Genomic DNA, 22075 nt, shown 5'->3' on the forward strand with positions numbered 1-22075 from the left:
AAAGAAAAGTATGTTGCATAGAACAGTGTGTGTCTGTGTTTTAGTATGTTCTTTTGTTCTTTTTATAGGCACAATCAGTAAGATTCCCTGCGGTTCAAGAAGGCTTTCCACTGATTCTTGAATTTCTAAATTATGCTTAGTACAATCCTTCTAACCCCGAAACGTGTTATAATTATAATTCCTCTGTAGCGGTCTGTCTCGGGACGTCAGTCTATCAGGGAACTTGTTCACTGTGCTGACATAAAATAATCCAGTGCCTGGTTTTGCGAAACACAATTGGCCCATTTGCGCTCGGATCCAGTACGGTAATTTCTTCCCTCCAAAACTCATTCTTGCTGCAGGGAGGAGCGTTGAGCATCCGTCTGAGTGACTGCATTCAAGAAGAGAACGGGCATACACAGCACTTTTTTGACTTTCCATTGCTTATGTTCTAAACCTCGATCTCATCTACTGTATTAGCAAGGGGTTTCAACGCGGAGCATCCTAGGCTGACATCATCCGTCTCAATAGGAACGCGGGGTTTTCTGTTGCATAGGGAAGTCGTATCATTTATTTCCTGCGCAAAAAAATTGCAGACATGGTCAATACAACGAAACATCGGTAAGCTAGCAATGTTTTCCATACTTGATCTAACTATTTTATGTGAATTGTTTCCCTGCGCTTTGAAATTGAAGTAAAAAAATAAACATCTAGAAAATGCTATCCATTCAAGTGATAACTCGGCATCCTCAGACACTGTGGAAGGCTACTTATGTTTATAACCCCATCTAACCAATGACTGACTACCTGAGAAATGGATGACAGTCTACTTTTGCTGCATTTGAATGGCCGACTTCTGAATTGAAACATAACTGTCTGCAAAGGGGCCTACAATTAATTCATATTTTAAGTCATATTTAGTGGTACAGTGTCAGTTTATCCTTTAATGATGCGAAAATTGATTGGTGAGTGACGTACATACAAGTTGCATCATCACGCTGTCACTATCTGCAGTGCATGACTTGGACTGAAAAGCAGCCCGTACTCATTTTTTGGCAGCCGGTACTTAGGTACAGGAGCTCCACAATACTTTTGAACTAATATTCTACAAGGGGTGCAGGAGTTGAAGCAGTGGAACGTTTTAGGTGGTGGTACTCAGCTCCTGTGTCAGGCACAGACAATCTGGAATCATCTTTAACGTGTGATTATCATGCACCTTGTATCAACACCTTTTCCAACTCCTCTGCCAGTAGCCTACAATGATATTCTGGATGAGCATCCATCCCATCAGGGAATTTGCTGAAATGAAGGTCAGGAAGTGACATTGCAGTGAAGTTTAAAAATATCCAAAAGGACAAAGCCTTGAGGAAGGGATTTACAAGAGGAATGTTGTAATTATCTGCCTGTTTCTGTTTCTGTTTTTTTAGGACTAGTAATTGATTTAGGACCAAGGAGAGGAGACCTCAATGTATCATTCTTTCACATCAGTTCATAGAGTTCATATCGAATCCCCAGGCAGAACCAGGTCCCATATTCAGAAAGTGGCTCGGTGTAGTAGTGCTGATCTTCTTATTTGTGTGATTTAGAAGGCACAACTGATCCTAGACCAGCACTCTTATTAAAGCCACATTGAGACTAGTTTCACCATTAAACCTTTTCGTCTTTCTGATGACTGGTTTTATTGAAAATTGTGACTCACAATTGGAACCCATGAGCTGTGCTTTAATTAGTCAATAACAGTAGTTAGCTGAAGAGCCTGTGGACCTGAAGGACCCAGTCATTAACATCAGGTTAAATGAGATTCCTTTTGGAAAATGCTTAGTGGTGGTTCTGAGGCCGAAAGAGGGAAACAAATGACTTAACACATTAATGTGTTGTTAATCACTTACTAAACATTGACGTTACTGCACTGCTCTGCTTATATTAGCCACATTTTGCCCTGTGGGAACAAATAAGCCATAGTGAGCAGAACAAGCAAAGAGGTGGGCAGAGCCAAGCACTAGCTAGCGAGATCCTATTGGCACGTTCTAGCATAATCTGCATATTTCCGTAAGGCAACGCCTACTCTGTGAATTGCACGTGTGCAATAACTCAATTCGCCTTTGCACTTACTGTAAATAACGTGATTTTTAAAAACGTTTGCGAAGGGTAATGTCTACAAACCTCAGTCCACTCTGTTCATAACATATTTTGGTTTTGGGGACAGCATTGAGATCAAATGTTTAATCGATGCGAAAATTTGCAGAAAATCTGCCACATTCCATCTTTCCCATCTTCTCACTACCACATGTGACCCGTTTCAGGAAACTAGGTGTATGTCGCGGGCCACTACTTCATATTTAATGTTGTATATTTTTTATTTAGGTTTCTCCCTGCATGCGGTCACTGAGTCCGAGGTGCTAAAGGAGCTCCTTAAACTAGACCCCCCAAAAACATCTGGGTGGTTTAGACCCTGTTTTCTTTAAGGTTGCTGCCCCTACAGTATAATCGCCAAGCCCATCTCTGAACTTTTTAACCTGTCTCTCCTCTCAGGGGAGGTTCTCATTGCTTAGAAGGCAGCCACAGTTAGTCCTTTATTTAAAGGGGGAGATCAAGCTGATCCAAACTGTTATCGGCCTATTTCTATTTTGCCCTGTTTATCAAAAGTATTGGAAAAACTTGTCAATAATCAACTGATTGGTTTTCTTGATGTCTATAGTATTCTCTCTGGTATGAAATCTGGTTTTCCGCTCAGGTTATGGATGTGTCACTGCAACCTTAAAGGTCCTCAATGATGTCACCATTGCCCTTGATTCTAAGCAGTGTTGTGCTGCTATTTTTACTGACTTGGCAAAAGCTTTTGATACGGTAGACCATTCCATTCTTGTGGGCCGGCTAAGGAGTATTTGTGTCTCTGAGGGGTCTTTGGCCTGGTTTGCTAGCTACCTCTCTCAAAGATTGCGTGTATAAAGTCAGAACATCTGCTGTCTCAGCTACTGACTGTCACCAAGGGTGTACCCCAAGGCTCGATCCTAGGCCCCACGCTGTTCTCAATTTACATCAACAACATAGCTCAGGTAGGAAGCTCTCTCATCCATTTATATGCAGATGAAACAGTCTTATACTCAACTGGCACCTCCCCGGATTTTGTGTTAAACGCTCTACAACAAAGCTTTCTTAGTGTCCAACAAGCTTTCTCTGCCCTTAACCTTGTTCTGAACACCTCCAAAACAAAAGTCATGTGGTTTTGTTAAGAAGAATGCCCCTCTCCCCACAGGTGTGATTACTACCTCTGAGGGTTTAGAGCTTGAGGTAGTCACCTCATACAAGTACTTGGGAGTATGGCTAGACGGTACACTGTCCTTCTTTCAGCACATATCAAAGCTACAGGCTAAAGTTAAATCTAGACTTGGTTTCCTCTATCAGAATCGCTCCTCTTTCACCCCAGCTGCCAAACTAACCCTAATTCAGATGACCATCCTACCCATGCTAGAATATGGAGACATAATTTATAGATTGGCAGGTAAGGGTGCTCTCAGGCGGCTAAATGTTCTTTACCATTCGGCAATCAGATTTGCCACCAATGCTCCTTATAAGACACATCACTGCACTCTATACTCCTCTGTAAACTGATCATCTCTGTATACCCACTGGTTGACGCTTATTTATAAAACCCTTTTAGGTCTCACTCCCCCCTATCTGGGATATCTACTGCAGCCCTCATCCTCCACATACAACACCCGTTCTGCCAATCACATTCTGTTAAAGGTCCTCAAAGCACACACATCCCTGGGTCGCTCGTCTTTTCAGTTTGCTGCAGCTAGCGGCTGGAACGAGCTGCAACAAACACTGGACAGTTTTATCTCAATCTCTTCATTCAAAGAATCAATCCTGGACACTCTTAATGACAGTTGTGGCTGCTTTGCGTGATGTATTGTTGTCTCTACCTTCTTGTCCTTTGTGCTGTTGTCTGTGCCCAATAATGTTAGTACCCTGTTTTGTGCTGCTACTATGTTGTACTGCTACTATGTTGTGTTGTCATGTGTTGCTGCCATGCGATGTTGTCGTCTTAGGTCTCTCTTTATGTAGTGTTGTGTTGTCTCTCTTGTCGTGATGTGTGTTTTGTCTTATATTTTTATTTAATTTATGTTTATTTTTACTCCCAGCCCCCACCCCCGCAGGAGGCCTTTTGCCTTTTGGTAGGCCGTCATTGTAAATAAGAATTTGTTCTTAACTGACTTGCCTAGTTAAATAAAGGTTAAAAAAATCATAATGATAATAATAAAACATCTACAACTTTTATTTAACTTTGCAAGTCACAGTCTTATTTACAATGACAGCCTACTAGTAAACACTTTTTTTTTAAATCGAAATGCGTTTTTTGGCGGAAATGCCTTCTTGAACATGTGAACTTTCATGTGCCTTAATTAACAAACTTGTATGCCATCTGTAAATACAAATAAAAATGTTAAATTACAAGCCTAGTTGGTTTAGCCACAGAAAAAGTAAGCAACCTTCCCACTAGCCATGATTGGCTGAGATAATGAGTGGGCTGGACATGTACTGTATTTTTTTTCTTTTTTTAACCCCTTTTCTCCAAAATTTTGTGGTATGCAATTGTTAGTCTTGTCCCATTGCTGCAACTCCCGTACAGACTCTGGAGAGGCGAAGATCGAGAGCCATGCGTCCTCAAACACAACCCAGCCAAGCCGCACTGCTTCTTGACACAGCGCCAGCTTAACCCGGAAGCAAGCCGCACCAATGTGTCGGAGGAAACACTGTACACCTGGAGACCGTGTCAGAGTGCATTGCGCCCGGCCACAGGAGTCGCTAGTGCGCGATGGGACAAGAACATCCCTGCCGGCCAAACCCTCCCCTAACCCAGACAACGCTGGGCCAATTGTGTACCGCCCCATGGGTCTCCCAGTCGCGGCCGGCTGCGACAGAGCCTGGACTCAAGCCAGGATCTCCAGTGGCACAGCTAGCACTGTGATGCAATTCCTTAGACGACTGCACCACTCGCGAGGCCGAAGTGTACTGTTAGTTAGCTAATGCTAGCTGGCTGCCTCGCTAGCTAACGTTATGTGTATGCAGTGGTGATTTTAGCATGTAAATCTTGGTGGGGCAAAAAATTCATAAAAGTGGGATGCATGCCAGCATTGCACTATAACAGTGACAAACGGTGCCCACAAACAGCCTACGTAAAGCAGCCCCAACAGCAGTCCCAACATCTTACCACTGCGACACCTGGCTATCAGAGGAGCCTTGTCTGGCAGCGAAACAGTTGATTCAGCCTCATTTACTGCCTTTTTAAAAAACATAGCTGATATGGCTGACTTGCTTAAACAAATGTGGTTTTTAATGATAATTGAGATGCACAAACTATGGCATAAGGACAAGGGGCAATCTGTAATTTCCATTAAATCATTAATGAGCGAGCTAGGACGGACGTAGTCATAACTATTTCCCTAGCACTTTTAAAATGTACAGCGACAGAATTCCGAACATAGGCCATTCTTACAGTGTTCTCCCTGTACACCAAGTCAGAACCGTAGGATAAATAACGGGGGCATATACGCAGACAAAAAAAGCTCTTACAATATTCAATGATTACATTTCTCTAAAACAGTTTATCGGCTTTATGTGCACCATAAAGTCAGAACAGTAGGCAAAATTAAGAGGGGTAAATATACCAAATTATTAGGGTGAGGCACATGGGCAACCAACATCTTACTACACAACATACACTTAGTATTAGTTTCTTAGCTACAGTATACATATCTCCCTGGCATATTACATAATTTATGCAGCAGCATACAATACATTTTTGGACTCACCTTGTTGTGCTGTGCTCACTTGAACAGGAAGGTGGCACGGCGGTTCTTCGTGGGCAAATTTTGTCATCAATGTTTGGCATTCTCTGGATTTATGGTTCTTTCAAAACAACTGGGAACTTGGAGTAAACAAGGTCGATTCATGGTGATGTCATTGATTTTCAGGTCGTAGCTCTAGAAAGAGGCCGGATTTACAATTCCGAGCTGGATGACCCTTCAAAACGTATTTTCCCAGTCGGAGCTTGTTTATTCCCGACTTCCCAGTGCTATCATGGTGATGTCATTGATTTTCAGGTCGTAGCTCTAGAAAGAGGCCGGATTTACAATTCCGAGCAGGATGACCCTTCAAAACGTATTTTCCCAGTCGAAGCTTGTTTATTCCCGACTTCCCAGTTGTCTTGAACTCACTGAAGTCAAGTTTTCGTAGTTCCGAGTTAATAGTTGTTTTGAGAGAATAAATATTATTTATTTTTTGCAAAAAATGTGTGGCTCAAAACAGATGGGGCTCTGCCCTGAATGACAGGTTACCACTGCGTGTATGATATTATTATTTGTATATCAGAGCCATTTGCTTGGCTATCTAACATTGAATCTGGTTGATTAGCTACCTGCAGATTCATGCAGGATAGTAACGTCATGAGTTGCGATGATAGTTCATTGTTTAGCTAGCTAGCTACATGTCTTAACAAAAGATGCAAGTAACCATTTCGGGTGTGTTCGTAAATTTAGTCTGGCCATCTACTCCGATTTCAGAGCACTCTCGTCTGAGTGTGCCAGAGCGCAGAATAACTGATGAATTTACGAACGCTCAACACCCGTTGAATATATGGCCGGTGTCAGTAAACGTCGGCAAGAAAGCATAGTTAAATTGTTGCCAGCAGCACAGTTACAGTTACCAATGCTCTGGATAACATAAAAACAGCCTAACTAGCTATGATAGGGCGAGTAAAATGGCCAGAGTTTGGATGGGGGCAAATTTTTAAGAGGGTATGAACGATGCTGAATGGGTGTAGACAAAGAAGAGCTCTCCAGTAGGTACCAAAACATTCAAAGACCATTTTCTCAAAAGTGAGGTTACAAGTTTTTCAATAGCTGAATAACTTTCCCATTGTTCGTCAAATGCATTGTATGATATACCATTTTGTAGCTCTGTGTATCTGCTTTTATCCAATGTAAAAAAACACAGTTTCAAATTTTGCTACATAAGACCGAATCGAGGCGGTCGGTCACATATTTGGTAGTGAGTGGAAACGCCAAGCGGATGTATACATCCAGTGAAATATCTGTCTCATTGTTCTATATGTGGTGTTACTATGCGCTAATTCAAGTTGAAGCAGTTGCAACACTTTAGTCATCACATTCGAATGTGACACCATACGAAATGCACTCGCAACTGATTTAACCTCCTATTGTCAGTAGTTCAATTCATCTAAACCCTGCTGCTCACCCCTCCCACTCATCCAATCAATATTCATTATTACCTGTTAATAATCTCAGACAATAGTTGTGCTCCAATGGGAACAAAGCCCCCTGTGTTCTCTTCCTGTAATATGATCTGCATGAGTCGGTTGTCGGGCCTGCTTAATTGTGCAACAGAAAGGGTGATCAGCGGCATCCTCAGGGCAGCAGACAGTCCCGTCAATACCAGTGTGATAACGATGACTAACTAGGTGGTACTGTACATGTGCCTGATATACCTCTCATCGAAACAAGGAAAACATTAGTACCCCCTTCCCCTGCGTAGGTAAAGTCCTATGTAAATTGGATTTGTTACTGGCGTGTGATTTTAAGTGGTGTGAAATATATGGCTCCCACTGTAGAGTGGTGATTTGTCCTGCGGCGTGAAGTTGTTGTGTCATTCCTTTTCCAGAACATGTGTATGCTTTTGCGTCTACATTTGGACCACTCGACAACAACGACGTATCCAAAATAGACAAGACAACAGACTTGTCCTCACGTATCAATAGAAAATCCCTGCTTCATTGGGCTATGGCTGTAAGCTGCTTAACATGCTGGAAGCACTCAGGGGCACTTGGCTATTCTAAGTGAGCTTCCTCCTCTTCCTCCTCCTCAACCCCTCCCAAATCTAATGGGGGCAGGCGGGAAAAGTAAAGTTTAATCCAACGATTTCAACTGTGCTGGAGACAGCAGGAGCCACTACTGTCCTACTACTATCTTAGTGTTGGGGATACTTAGCTAGGGCACTTGGCCTAGGCCAGTGGATCTGCTGTTGTCACATTTCCTTTGCCAAGGAGGGACATTTAACTCATGGCCGACTGGATGGCCGACAGCCTTTTGGCTAAACCTCCCCGAGGTCTCTGGTATGAATGCCTTTTCCTTCTCTCTCTATGGCAGTTTAGTACTGTGGAGAATTGCCTGGCTGGCTGGCTAACATTCCTGCCATAGAGGCCTTTTGGAAAACACTCAGTGGTGGTTCTGACGCCCGAAAGAGGGAAATAAATGACTCGACACATGAATGTGCCGTTAACTACTTCCTAAACATTGACTTTACTTCACTGCTCTGCTAATATTAGCCACATTTTGCCCTGTGGGCTTGTATGAGCCATTGACATCCCTCATCTACACATCTCAGCATATCATATTCTGATACAGCTCCGTAATGGATGGACTCTTATAATGACATGTTTTGCAGTCTTTGGTAACCAATTTGTACTTTTAATTAGTTGCAAATGAAGCAAACAAGCTGTCCAGCCAGTCATCTTTCCATCCTTTGGTAACGATAAATGCCTGGCAAGGACTATGATTTAGTATTCCACTGAATTTAACACAAATAACAAGATGTGACCAATATTGCGTAAGTCTTTCTATCAGCCATGTGTCTAATAATTAGGGTTGTTTACTCAGTTCCTGCTTTACTATTTGCAGGCTGGTTGGACTGTCTCCCGAGTTCAATTTAATGAACCTTGATCAGTCAAGAAACGGATGTCTGCACAGATGGCTCTAATTAGATTATTTTAATTGTACAAGGAATTCTATCCTTTGGAGTATAGCAGTCTGAAACATCACACTGTTGTAGCCATCCACTCTAATAGAAAACAATCCTACAGTATCCTGGATTTTCCTAGATTCCCTGCCATAGCCAATCACAGAGGCCGTTATTGACAAGTCTCCAAGTGGATGATTTGGATCAGAACCAGATTCTGGAAGGAAAGCACTGTAGCCCATCTGACATTCTTCAGATTAGCTGGAGGGTGAAATCGTGGTTAGATGGGATGGGACTCAGTTGTGGTTTGATGTGGGTGATTAGGCTGAGAAGGCATTTTGGTTCGGAAGAGGTGTAGGTGGGAGGAAAGCCCAGTTTTCTTGACTTGTCATGAAGGTGGTGGGGGGGTTATAGTTATACAACAGGGAACATTTGATAGTACAGGTGCCTATTTGGAAAGAATCATAAGGAAGCATGATTATTATCTGCTTAGTGTTCTCCACAAAGCCTGTATGTTTATATGAAGCTCCATCCATAAGGCAAAATCAACAAGCGCAGCACTTACACAAATTACTGATTTTGCTGAGAGAACTTGATGTCAAAAAGATTGTAGGGGCTGTTTTGTTAGACTTCAGTGCGACTTTTGACATTATCGATCATAGTCTGCTGCTGGAAAATCTTATGTGTTATGGTTTTACACCCCCTGCTATATTGTGGATAAAGTGTTACCTGTCTAACATAACACAGAGGGTTTTCTTTAATGGAAGCCTCTCTGACATAATCTGGTATTCCCCAGGGCAGCTATCTATGCCCCTTAAATTTTTCAATCTTTACTAATGACATGCCAATGGCCTTGAGTAAAGCCAGTATGTCTATGTATGCGGTTGACTCAACACTATACACGTCAGCTACTACAGCGAGTGAAATGACTGCAACACTTAACCAAGAGCTACATTTAGTTTCAGAATGATTGGCAAGGACTAAGTTAGTCCTAAATATTTCAAAAAATTAAAGCATTATATTTGGGACAAATCATTCACTAAACTCTAAACCTGAACAAAACCTTGTTATAAATAATGTGGAAATTGAGCAAGTTGAGGTGGCTAAACTGCTTGGAGTAACCTGGATTGTAAACAGTCATGGTCAAAACATATTGATACAACAGTAGGTAAGATGGGGAAGAAGTCTGTCCATAATAAAGTGCTGCTCTGCATTCTTAACAACACTATCAACAAGACAGGTCCTACAGGCCCTAGTTTTGTCAGACCTGCACTACTGTTCAGTCGTGTGGTCAGTTACCACAAAGAGGGACTTAGGAAAATGTCAATTGGCTTAGAACAGGGGAGCACGGCTGGCCCTTGGATGTACACAGAGAGCTAACATTAGTAATATGCATGTCAATCTCCCCTGTCTCAAAGTGGAGGAGAGATTGACTTCATCACTACTTGTATTTGTGAGAGGTATTAACATGTTGAATGCATTGTAATGTTCAAAAAAAAATTGTATAACTGCCTTCATTTTGCTGGTCCTCATGAAGAGTAGCTGCTGTCTTGGCAGCATCTAATGGGGATCCATAATACATACAAATACAAAAGGATACCGTAGACAGTCGCATGGCTAATAAAAGATAATGTGATATGTTTTTCCTTGTTTTAGTGAAGAGATGAACATTTAATGTAGTGCAGTAAGTGTATCGAGTGATTTCAATTCCATCAGACATTTCTGCAGTCCTACGATTGTGCAAATGTTGCTCATAGGTTGCTTACTCATTTCCTCTGCAAATCCCAACTCTGATGGCCAGCGACAGCTGACAGTGTTAGCAAAATGTTTTTAACCTCTTCTTATTATTCACTCCCAGAACAGCACTGCGGTACTTTCAAAGGGTCCAAAAAGGTTAGGGACTAAATAATAGTTGTTCTATAGGGGTATATAGTGGGGTGAGATACTGTGAAACTATGGCCTTGTGTTGGGGACAGATTGAAGCCCGGTCAAGGTCCTAACTTGCTGCACCACAGATAATATGATGAACACTCTTTGAAGTGGGCAGTTGAGAGGAAATAAGGATTTCCTACTAGCCTTTGATCTACAAAAGAAGGCAGGTGTCTGTGTTTGGATGGGACGGTAGTCTCTCTGTTTTGCCTCCCTCTGTCAGTCTGACTCTTGTTTACTTTGTATAGGCCTACAATGTACTAGTAGAGAAAAGCACAGACTGTTCTATGTTCTTGAACCCATATCAGATGGCATTGTTCACACATTTCCCTAGGTGCCGTAACAAAGACTGTAGATGAACAGATCATTGTAATGGACAGATGAACAGAACCGGCAGGACCCCATTCTGTGTGTATATGTGGGCATTTCCATGTAAAAGGTCCCATGAGCACCAACATAGGAGCACATCAAATTGGGCGTCAAATGAAAGCTAAGAGTCTATATTTCTGGGAAATGAAGGCTTAGATACATTTTTTCTACCATTTTCCATCTTAAACATTCGGCATAAGTAAAGGCTTTGATTTCTGGATGGAAAAGGGGTCTTAGAAAATATTTACCAGAAAAAGTCTTAAGGGGAACTGCACCCGCTGATTTGGCCTTGTGTTTTGTCTTGCTCCTCAAGAAATGCTGGCGGCCATGACAAAAGCCAAAAGTGAGTTGGCTTGGGGGTGTGGTTTGATTTGGGTGTGTCCTTGCCACCACCAAGACACACCCATCTGTCAGAATCTTGCCCACTCAATCACAACAAACAAACAGACTGCAGGTTGAGTTCAATAACTACAATAACCTCCCCATTTGGACTGATAGTGTACTATTCAATTCAATAGTAGAAAAAGACAATACAAGTAAAAGTTGTCTAGTAAAAATGTTGTGCCAGGTCTCTCTCCATTTAGAGACATCAGTATCAATCCCATCTGTCAGTCTGGACTTCATCACATCATCTTGCAAGTCCCCATACATCTTCCTGTGAACACATACACAGCCACTGTTCTATTACCAATGGCAGTTAGTAATAGTATATGTTTGTGTGTCAGACATCACCTATGTTGAAGTTTGAACAAGTCAGACTAAACTCACCTAATTCTTGTTCTCCCAATCGACAACCGTTGGTGAGCATGAACAGGCTGGGGTGAGGACGTTGCCAGCGCCCCCGCATAGCAGCGCATATCAGCTCCTGGCCCCTCGTCAAAGATATTGGTCAGGCACATACAAACACAGAGCACTGATTACATTATCAGTGGTGGTTATGATTAGCGTTGGTGGGACCAACCTGATTGCTGCATTCACCTTTGCATTTCACTTCAGATATCATAAAGTGAAATAGAATGGTGAACACAGCGATCAGGCTGGTTCCACCAGGCTAGGTTATGCCCTGGACATTATATGCATTTTAGAAGTAGAAAATGAGCAACAAATAATGTCTTGTGTTTCACAATTAGGTTATCAAATGTATCAAAATAGTGAATTGGATTAGCTTCTGCATTTGTAGGGGTCTGGCCGGACACTTGCCAACAAGTGGCTGAGTGTTCCATTCAAAAGAAGGCTCACTGCGAAGGCATGTCTGCATGATGTTGACGAGGGCCCCATTGCTGGTCTTCTCTACGCTGCATGTTTGGCTGGAATCTGGACATCTCTCGAACAACTGCAGCAGGCAATATTATGAGGTGGTGTTGACTGGGAGGGCCTGTGACGGGGTGATATAATAGACAGCCTAGTGGTAAATTTCATTTTGTTCTAAAGAAAGGACAAAGCGTTTTGCTAATGCACTTCACAACCCAAAATGATTAGTTGTATCTACTGGGCTGTGGAATTGGCCTGCTATTTCATTTATTTTATTCATAACATTTTTTTTTTTTTTTAAATGTCATGAAAAGCACACATAGTTTATTAAGAAAAATGTAATGCCAAGACCGGTATTAAATACCAAGACCGGAGCAAATCGAGTTCGAGTCCAGACCGACACCAGTTAGCTGACATGACTAAGTGAGTGACTGGCATAACAAGAGAAACTGCTGATGCACAAATGTGAATATTGCACCTTGTGTATTCGACATGAAACGTGTCGTCCTTTGCAGCTCAGTTGGTAGAGCATGGTGCTTGTAATGAATAAATACATTTTTATTTCAGCTCATGAAGCATGGGACCAACACTTTTCCTGTTGCATTCATTTTTTGTTCTGTACATATATACACTGAGTATACTAACCATTAGGAACACCTTCCTAATATTTGAGTTGCACCCCCCCCCCCCCCTTTTGCCTTCAGAACAGCCTCAATTCATCCGGGCATGGACTCTACAAGGTGTCAAAAGTGTTCCACAGGGATGTTGGCCCATGTTGACTCTATCGCTTCCCACAGCTGTGTCAAGTTGGCTGGATATCCGTTGAGTGGCGGACCATTCTTGATACACACAGGAAACTGTTGAGTGTGAAAAACCCAGCAAGGTTGCAGTTCTTGACACAAACCGGTGCACCTGGCACCTACTACCATACCCCTGTTCAAAGGCACTTAAGTATTTTGTCTGGCCCATTCACCCTCTGAATGGCACAAATACACAGTCCATGTCTCAATTATCTCTAGGGTTAAAAATCCATCTTTAACCTGTCTCCTCCCCTTCATCTACACTGGTTGAAGTGGATTTAACAAGTGACATCAATAAGGGATCATAGCTTTCACCTGGATTCACCTGGTCAGTCTCAATGTGAGAGCAGGTGTTCTTAATGATTTGTATACTCAGTGTATAATACATGCCATTTAGCAGACGTTTTTATCAAAAGCGACTTACTGTAATGTGTGCATAGATTTTACGTATGGGTGCTCCTGGGAATTAAACCCACTACCCAAGGCTATTCTCCCCCGATTAATCAGTTTGGCTGGGTGGCCAGCTCTAGGAAGAGTCCTGGTGGTTCCAAACGTCTTCCATTTAAGAATGATGGAGCCAACTGGGTTCTTGCAGACCTTCAATGCTGCAGACATTTTTTGGTAGCATTTCCCAGAACTGTCTTGGAGCTCTACGGACAATTCCTTCGACCTTATGGCTTGGTTTTTATCTCTGACATTCACTTTCAACTGTGCGACCTGATATAGACAGGAGTGTGCCTTTCTAAATCATGTCCCATCAATTGAATTTACCACAGGTGGATTCCAATCAAGTAGTAGAAACATCTCAAGGATGATCAATGGAAACAGGATGCACCTGAGCTCAATTTCGAGTCTCATAGCAAAGGGTCTGAATACTTATGTATATAAGGTACAGTACCACTCAAACGTTTGGAGACCTACTCATTCAAGGGGTTTTCTTAATTTTTACTATTTTCTACATTATAAAAACGAGGAAATAACACTAATGGAATCATGCATTAACCAAAGAATTGTTCAACAAATCAGTGGGAACCACACATGCAGAGATCATCCGTTCACCTACCCTGTGTCTCACAAAGACACGGCGGTTGGAACCAAAAATCTCAAACTTGAACTCATCAGACCAAAGGACAGATTTCCACCAGTCTAATGTCCATTGCTCATGTTTCTTGGCGCATGCAAACCTCTTCTTATTGGTGTCCTTTAGTAGTGGTTTCGTTTCAGCAATTCAACCATGAAGACCTGATTCACGTCTCCTCTGAACAGTTGATGTTAAGATGTGTGTGTTAGTTGAGCTCTGTGAGACATTTATCTGGCAACTCGAATGAACTTATCCTCTGCAGCAAAGGTAACTCTGGGTCTTTCTTTTGGAAGTTTACATACACTTAGGTTGGAGTCATTTAACCTCGTCTTTCAACCACTCCACACATTTCTTGTCAACAAACTATACTTTTGGTCGGTTAGGACATTTACTGTGTGCATGTCACAAGTAATTTTTCCAACAATTGTTTACAGACCGATTATTTCACTTATAATTCACTGTATCACAATTCCAGTGGGTCAGAAGTTTACATACACTAAGTTGACTGTGCCTTTAAACAGCTTGGAAAATCCCAGAAAATTATGTTACGGATTTAGAAGATTCTGATTTGAGTCAATTGGTGGTGTACCTGTGGATGTATTTCAAGGCCTACCTTCAAACTCAGTGCCTCTTTGCTTGGCTTCATGGGAGACCTCCACAAGTCTGGTTCATCCTTGGGAGCAATTTCCAAACGCCTGAAGGTACCACGTTCATCTGTACAAACAATAGTATGCAAGTATAAACACCATGTGACCGCTCAGCTGTCATACCGCTCAAGAAGGAGACGCGTTCTGTCTGCTAGAGATGAATGTACTTTGGTTCGAAAAGTGCAAATCAATTCCATAACAACAGCAAAGGACCTTGTGAAGATGCTGAAGGAAACAGGTATAAATGTATCTATATCCACAGTAAAACGAGTCCTATATCGACATAACCTGAAAGGCCGCTCAGCAAGGAAGAAGCCACTGCTCCAAAACCGCCATAAAAAAGCCAGACTACGGTTTGCAACTGCACATGGGGACAAAGATTGTACTTTTTGGAGAAATGTCCTCTGGTCTGATGAAACAAAAATATAACTTTTGGCCATAATGACCATTGTTATGTTTGGAGGAAAAAGGGGGAGGCTTGCAAGCCGAAGAACACCATCCCAACCGTGAAGCACAGAGGTGGCAGCATCATGTTGTCGTGGTGCTTTGCTGCAGGAGGGACTGGAGCACTTCACAAAATAGATAGCATCATGAGAAGGAAGATTATGTGGATATATTGAAGCAACATCTCAAGACATCAGTCAAGAGGTTAAAGCTTGGTCGCAAATGGGTCATCCAAATGGACAATGACCCCAAGCATACTTCCAAAGTTGTGGCAAAATGGCTTAAGGACAACAAAGTCAAGGTATTGGAGTGGCCATCACAAAACCCTGACTTCAATTCTATTTGTGGGCATAACTGAAAAAGTGTGTGTGAGCAAGGAGATCTACAAACATGACTCAGTTACTCCAGCTGTCAGGAGGAATGGGCCAAAATTCACCCACATTTTTGTGGGAAGCTTGTGGAAGGCTACCCAGAACGTTTGACCCAAGTTAAACAATTTAAAGGCAATGCTACCAAATACTAATTGAGTGTATGTAAACTTCTGACCCACAGGGAATGTGATGAAAGAACGAAAAGCTGAAATAAATCATTCTCGCTACTATTATTCTGACATTTCACATTCTTAAAATAAAGTGGTGATCCTAACTGACACAAGACAGGGAAATTGTGAAAAACTGAGTTTAAATATATTTGGCGAAGGTGTATGTGAACTTCCGACTTCAACTGTATATGTGGCTGTCATAGTTTATATGTCTTCACTGTTTTTCTACAATGTAGAAAATAGTCAAAATAGAGAAAAATCCTGGAATGAGCAGGTGCCCAAACTTTGACTGATAATGTATGTACTGTGCTTTAGCTGAGATTATTCTTTACACAGTCAAGGTTATTTGTCCAGGCCTCAGTTGTTCCTTGACTAGCACCATTCATTCTCGCTGTCATTAATTCCAACGTTATAACTTCCTATATTAACTGTATCCACAGGTTAATTGGGAGAGAGTGGGGTGATTGCTACTGTTTCTTTCTTTTTTTTTTTTTTGAGGCAGTGCTGCCTGCCAGTAGTAATCGTCTCTGATTGACTGAGAGATTCAAGGAGCTGTCATTGTTTAGTAACATAGCAGATGCAACGCATTGAATACATATTTTTGCTTAGTCACAGAAGCTTTTTACTACAGTGTAGTCCCACATCATATGAAGGAATGTGTCTACCTGATTTAGGGGACAGTGTGAACAGTTGGGGCCAATTTCATCGGAAAACTTTTCCTTGGTGTTAAATACAGTCTGAACAAACCTAAAATGTATAAGATGATTGTTCGGATTACGGGATGCCAAGGTCATATTTTTTTTCATATTCTCTTCCAGTTCAAGGGTTGTTCAGATTCAATTAGATCTGTGGAATATACTTTTTTTTAATGGCTAGCTCAGAATATGAGCATTCCAAAAGTAGTTTTTGTATTGGAGTCCTTTTGGGAGCCTAGAAAATGTATTTATAAATCCCATCGTTGGATGGTTGGGTTTCCCAAGGGACTCCATTGGTTAGAATTAGCCTATGGAGATGGGTATTTTCGCATTTCACATAACACACATTACCTGTCGTTGTTGATGAACCCATCTGTGTCATCAGGGCAGTAACTCGGGTCACTATCAGAGGCCTTATGATGGCGTGTCCTTTTCAAAGTAGTCGAGGGAGACTGGAAACAACGGAGGTGTCACAAGGGTACTTGTTGCACAGCACTTTTATCCTGAGGTCTTGCCTGACAAGCAGTGAAAATTAGCAAGTGAACAGTAAATTAAATCATTTTTGGAAATCGCTAAAACATTGCATTCACATTGCTGGACATGTTATGATACCCACCCTTGCTCCTTCTGGTAGGTCCAAGGATCCGTTCATGACCAAGGATCAGTCTGGCACTCAACTATGCACTTTGTCTAACAGAAAAAAACAGGGTCAACTTTTTTTGTTTGGCATACATTTTAAAGTGAAAAAAAACTGAGTCAAAGTGTAATTCCGTTACTGTGGAATTGTGTGCGCGCGTGTGTGTGTGTGGGGAAGGGCTTTGGCTGGATGAATCAACAAGCCCAGGGAGACTCACGGCTGTCTGTGCTTGTTCCAGTGCCATAATCAACAGCATCACAGCAAGCAGCAGTCCACCTTACTTCCCCATCATCATCTGCCCATGACAGGGATTTTGGCTGCTACTACCATGAATGAAAACTGGGATGTTTTTTTTCTCCCGTATAGCCTACAGTCTCAACATTAAGACCAGGCCTATTTTTGCATTTGTCTAATCATGCACTCGTTCTTTGTGCTGCTCTGGTCAAGGAAATGCAAATACACGAGTAACATCAATGGTAAAGCACTGCGTCGTTCACTTTTTATTTGTTTATTTTGTCCTTCGTTGTCTGTTTTGGCTAATAAGGTCTGTCCCATTTAAGGGGATTTAACGATCACATTTTATAATGGACCTATTGGATTTGACGTCCTTGGGAGCAGGCAGCGTTCAGTAAATAGTCAACACCTTTTCAACAGCTGGAGAGAGGAGAGACAGTATTTACACAGATGTATTACTGTCAATCCATGACACAGGAAAGAGATGACGGTTTGACGAATAAGATCTTTTTGAAAGGTATGATTTATTGTAGCTCCGTCGAGTGTAATCGCTTCTGCAGCATTTCTCTTTGTTATTTTAGCTGATGTTGTCTTTTTGGCCATTTGATTGGGTTTTAAACCGAGGGAATACAATGTTTTGGACATTCAAATGCTGACAAGTTAAGATAGTCATCGAAAATGTATAGATTCTATGACATTGGTTTTTGGTTGAACCTCGACTCACGTTGGTTGATCGCCCTCCACTTCTTTCCTGAGTTGAGATTGTCTTAAAGACATCCAGTTTTTTTGGTGTTTTTAATAGAAATTCTAATACAAATATTCAAAAAAAGATTTTAGGATGATGAAACTTAAAATGACTATAACCAGATACAAAGTATGTAAAAAAAGATAATGGACCTATGTATTTCTAAATAAGATCATCTTTGAGAACTAACGATCACCAAAATAAAAACTAGACAGTCAGGGAGAATCTAAAATTCCAGGAGTATTTTTGTCATGGAATTGGGCCCCTATTGATTGTGTTATAATGTTCAAGTCACTCAGATAGCATAAGAACACGGCATAAGCCATTGCAAAATGTGTAGAATTGCAGGAAATTAGCTTTAAAACTTGCAATTCTCTCAGCCCCGTGTCAAAAATGTGTCGAATTGCAGGAAATGTGATTTAAAACTGAATTAGTTTTCCTTAGATCCATGACAAAATGTGTAGAGTTGCAGGACATTTGCTTTAATACAGCAAACAATTATCTCCACGCCCTGCCAAGCCCACCACGTAAGCCCCATTTTAATCCAGATAAAAACCCTGGAACTATGTGAGGACAAACTCCCACTATTGGTGAAGAGGACTAGCCATGACTTCTCTGATGTGTTTCTCAGTCTGTTTCTTCTTTGTCAGTGTAAATGCCTCCAAAGAAAGCAGTAAGGCTGCTTTATTCTTGGCAAAAGATCTGATCTGATTGGTCAAAATACCAATTACTGGCAAAAGATCAGAATCGGGCCGCCTGTGTAAACGCAGCCAATGAGACTTGCATGCAAAGGAATTCTTGGGATTTTTTAGCATGCTGTGTTATCAATGGACATTGTTTGGTGACATTTCTCCTCGTGTCAAAATAACCCAGAGCTAAGCCCTGCTGGGAAACTGATGTTTGACTAGAGTCTGTTAACAATATGCTAGACACAAGTATCATTCATTATCCCTGCTTAGAGCTGAAGGCATTCTCTTGACAGGTGGTACACACTGTACAAAAGTGACAATGTAAATCAAACACAGGCCACACTACAAAAGTATACAACCTCAAACAGGAACCAGCTATTTGAAATGTAATCATTGTATGTTTTTCCCTGAATCAGGCCAATACCTAGAATTTGTTGAGAAGTTGAGCTACAAGGATAGGGCTGACTCAATGTCAGGGCAACTTCCCCTTCAAGCTAAAAATAACATAGCTAGCTTTCTGTATGCACAAGCTAAGCGCCTGATGTGATGTTCAACAGTTTTCAGTGCAGAGGATGTGCTGACTTCTGTTGTTGCAGAAACATTAGCCTATTCAATCAGCTCAGAACTTCTGTCTCCAGACTAGCCTCCAAATAGTGGCCAAATGTATCATCATTCAAATGGTCATATGTCTACTGAGTGCATTGCATACCAACTTAAAAAAGAGAAGCTAACAAATTATTATCATTTCTGAACTCAAAATGTCACATATTTACAGTGTTTAACCAGTGAATTTTGTAACAACATTTCTGGGTGTGTGTTGTCTTTTGTAGTGTAGGGCAGCCATATTTTTGAGTGGTACTAATTGGTAGTAAACATGCTTTTAGAATTTACAATACATTTTCGCACATTTATTGATAAATACAGAAATATCTCATTTACATCAGTATGCACACCCCTGAGTCAATACTTTGTAGAAGCTCCTTTGGCAGCGAGTCTTTCTGGGTAAGTCTCAAAGAGCTTTCCACGCCTGGATTGTGTAACATTTGCCCGTTATTCTTTTAAAAATTCTTCGAGCTCTTTTGATCATTGCTAGTCAACCATTTTCAGGTCTTGCCATAGATTTTCAAGTAGATTTAAGTCAAAAATAACTTTTTAAGTCAAAAATAACTCACTGTCTTCTTGGTAAGAAACTCCAATGTAGATTTGGCCTTGTGTTTTAGGTAATTCTCCTGCTGAAAGGAGAACTAATCTCCCAGTGTCTGGTGGAAAGCAGACTTAACCATTTTGCCCGTGCTTAGCTCCATTCCGCAATCCTTAACGATTACAAGCATACCCATAACTTGATGCACCTACCACTATGCTTGAGAATATGGAGAGTGGTACTCTGTAATGTGTTATCTTGGATTTGCCCCAAATATAACACTTTGTTGTTGTTGATCCATCCTCAATTTTCTCCTATCACAGCCATTAAACTCTAACTATTTCAAAGCCACCATTGGCCTTATGGTGAAATCCTTGAGCGGTTTCCTTCCTCTCTGGCAACTGAGTTGGAAGGAAGGAAGCCTGTATCTTTGTATTGACTGGGTGTGTTGACACACCATCCAAAGTGTAATTAATAACTTCACCATACTCAGAGGGATATTCAATGTCTTATTTTTTTCCAATAAGTGCCATTCTTTGCGTGGCACTGGAAAACCTCTGGTCTTCGTGGTTGAATCTGTGTTTGAAATTCACTGCTCGACTGATGGACCTTACAGATAATTGTATGTGTGGGATACAGCGATGAGGTTGTCATTCAGAAATCATGTTAGTCATTTGCATGGACTGCTATAATAGTGTTTATGTGACTTGTTAAGCAAATTTTTACTCCTGGACTTATTTAGGCTTAACGTAACAAAGGGGTTCAGTACTTATTGACTCAATACTTTTCAGCTTTCCATTTGTAATAAAAACGTAACAAATAAAAATAAACATAATTCCACTTTGACATTAAGGGGTATTGTGTGCGCCAGTAACGACAAAAATCTAAATGTATTCCATGTTAAATCCAGGCTGTAACACAACAAAATGTGGAAAAGGTAAAGTGGTGTGAATACTTTCTGAAGACAATGTATATTATATACTGAACAAAAATATAAACGCAACATGTAAAAGTCCCATGTTTCATGAGCTGAAGTAAAAGATCCCAGAAATGTCCCATACGCACAAAAAGTTTATTTCGCTGACATTTTGTGTTAAAATGTGATAACGTCCCTGTTAGTGAGCATTTCTCATTTGCCAAGATAATCCATCCACCTGACAGCTGTAGCATATCAAGAAACTGATTAAACAGCATGATCATTACACAGGTGTACCTTGTGCTGGGGATAATAAAAGTGCAGTTCTGTCACACAACAAACACAATGCCACAGATGTCTCAAGTTTAGAAGGAGAATGCAATTAGTATGTGGACATTCCTGCAGTCAGCATACTAACTGGTTTTCTGATCCATTCCCCTACCTTCATTGTGCGTTTCTGTATTCCCATTATGTGAAATTCATAGGTTAAAGCCTAATAAATGTTTTTCAATTGACACATTTCCTTATATGAACTGTAACTCAGTAAAATCTTTGAAATTGTTGCATGTTGTGGCATTTATATTTTTGTTCAGTGTGTATTTCTTACATATTGTTGTACAACAGGCGATGTTCCATGTCCTATCTGTGCCCAGAGACGATAGTCACAGTAACAAGATTTAAGAGATTAAACTCATTACTAATCAAGTCTAGGAAGGAGAGCTTCCAACAAGCACTGTTGTGACATCCAATGCTGCTTTTTGTAGCTGTGTGTTGCCACGCCATCTAGACAGGGATAGACTGCACATCACCTGTATGCTACTCATTCTATGCATGCACTGCACTGGCGGCGTTTAACCATGAAATGCATTTATCTACAGTAGTCCGATACTCTCCATGTCTTCTTCCTAGACTGATGAGGAGGAAGGGATCCGTTAGAGAGACATACTTTTCTGAATAGGCTCAGGTTGTGTCTGGGCTTAGTTCCTAGTTGGTTAAAGACAGGGGCTGGTAACATAGATCAGACTGTGTGTGTAGTAGAGTATGTTCATGAGAGAGAGCGTGTGTGTGTGGGGGGGGGGGGGGGGGGGGGGGGTGAGACCAGGCTACAGATGTATCCTGTTGTTGAAATAAGGAATCCTCCTGAATCAGCTCTTTCCTGTAAGAACTAGGCCTACACTCACTACTGTAACTATGGAGTAAGGTTACACAGAGAGAAAGTG

General features: G+C 41.3%; 1 protein-coding gene across 41 annotated transcripts in view; it reads left to right on the forward strand.

The window, feature by feature from the left end:
• The first annotated feature begins 270 nt into the window (after positions 1 to 270).
• LOC110520140 (oxysterol-binding protein-related protein 6) overlaps positions 271 to 22075 on the forward strand; it is a 62015-nt gene continuing 40210 nt past the window's right edge. For 22 of the 41 annotated variants that reach the window (XM_036974479.2, XM_021597229.3, XM_021597235.3 and 19 more), the window contains exon 1: positions 316 to 600. The gene's annotated coding sequence lies outside the window, so the exon portion shown is untranslated. Of the gene's footprint in view, positions 601 to 17296; positions 17882 to 22075 lie in introns of those variants that run through there. The other 19 variants (XM_036974480.2, XM_090229813.1, XM_090229822.1 and 16 more) reach the window with 5 other exon arrangements.

Source organism: Oncorhynchus mykiss, chromosome 3 (assembly GCF_057628025.1).
Source record: "Oncorhynchus mykiss isolate SJ-2025 chromosome 3, ASM5762802v1, whole genome shotgun sequence".
NCBI classification, from domain to species: Eukaryota; Metazoa; Chordata; class Actinopteri; order Salmoniformes; family Salmonidae; genus Oncorhynchus; species Oncorhynchus mykiss.